Raw genomic sequence first — 1,576 nt, 5'->3', positions numbered from 1 at the left:
GTGTGAGTGTGAGTGTGAGTGTGAGTGTGTGTGTGTGTGTGTGTGGTGGAGGCAACCAATCCATGTCTCTTATCACGTTGATATTTGTTTCTCTCTCCCTCTCCCCACCTCCCTCCCCTCCACTCTCCCTAAAAATCAGTGGAAAAAATATCCTCCTGTGAGGATTGAAAATAAATAAATAATAATCTTAGAACGGCTGCATTTAGTGAGCGGTTACCAGGGTAGTGTCATGTAAGTGGAAAGGGTGTTTAAGTCAAGATGGCCTCCCCTAGACTCTTTAGGTCAATTACCTTAACCTGAGTTTTCTAAATGGTTAAAAAAAATTTTTTTTCTTGCTTGCAAAACAGTTAACACAAACATTACTTTTCCAATAATCTAAACTAAATATGCATTTTTTATTTATTTTTTAACAGGGAGAAGCTTTGTTTTTGTCCACTTCTGTTCCGAAATGGTACATGGGTCAGAGGCTAGCTGCAGAGGATTGAATGCAGAGCAAATTTTTATTTTTAATAGTCCATGTTATGTTTGTCAAATGAATCAGCCACAAAAGACTATTTGAAAATGAACAGTGAAAAATAGGAAATTTAATAAAGTACCCTGGACGCTACATAATCTGTTAACTAATTCAACTTCTCATCTGGCCTGATTCTAGCAGCACTCCATCCTGTGATTAAGTGCTTTGGAAGAAAATATTCAGGATATAAATGTACCTTAAAGGCCTCCAAATATGGCCCTCAGAAATCCAACTAGGATACCCTACAGATGTTGAAAAAAGTCTAAAATGAACAAATCCCTTTCCAGAGTTTTCAATAATTAAGTGTTGAGAATATTTCCAAAATGCCTTTCTGAGAACCAGTAACCATCGTATTTTTTTCCTCACCTAAGTTTACCATAGCTAGTATTTAGTAAATGCTCATTAACATAAAACGCTTGTAACTACATTCATTTTAACCCCCACAAATTGTAGTTATGCACATTAAAAATTTGGGGGAAGGAAAATTCATTAACACAATTTAACTGAGGTAACAAGGAGTTGGGGAGAATGGGAAGTTATTGGTTAGTGGCTCCAGTTTGGGATGTTGAAAAAGTTCTGGACATGGATAGTAGTAATGGTTGCATAACACTGAATGCACCTAATGACAAGGAATCTCACACTTCAAATAGTTAAAAGTTGTAAATTCTACACTATGTATGTATATGTTACAATTTATAAAAACGCGTGGCAAGTCAAATGTGCGCCCAGCTTTTCCCTCTCCTCCCCCAAGTGCTCTTCTTTCAGGTGACTGTAATCAGAATGAGTGGGTTTCACGGGGGAAGATCATGCTTCAAGGAAATTTAAAAAACCGAGGACCCGAGACAGAGCCCCAAGCAGGACTCAAAAAGATGACGGAGTTTGGAAGAGGGTGGCCAGCCAAATGATGGAAAATCTCCGCCTAGAACACGGAAAAGGATGTTTTCTCTTTTTCCTGTTTGTTTCTAAGGGTGAACACGAAGCAGCAGGCCCGACTGCTCTATGAATACCTCCTGCACACCTGGGGAGGAAGTGCGGGACGCGGCGAGGAACTGGAGCCCGGGC

At 39.6% G+C, this 1,576-nt stretch overlaps 1 protein-coding gene across 8 annotated transcripts in view; it reads right to left on the bottom strand.

Moving 5' to 3' along the window:
- The window catches only part of HNRNPM (heterogeneous nuclear ribonucleoprotein M), a 58,380-nt gene that overhangs the window by 56,201 nt on the left and 603 nt on the right, over nt 1-1,576 (bottom strand). The window lies entirely within an intron of this gene.

Source organism: Myotis brandtii, unplaced genomic scaffold (assembly GCF_000412655.1).
Source record: "Myotis brandtii unplaced genomic scaffold, ASM41265v1 scaffold321, whole genome shotgun sequence".
Lineage (NCBI taxonomy): Eukaryota > Metazoa > Chordata > Mammalia > Chiroptera > Vespertilionidae > Myotis > Myotis brandtii.
This window is presented reverse-complemented; position numbering and strand designations above follow the sequence as displayed.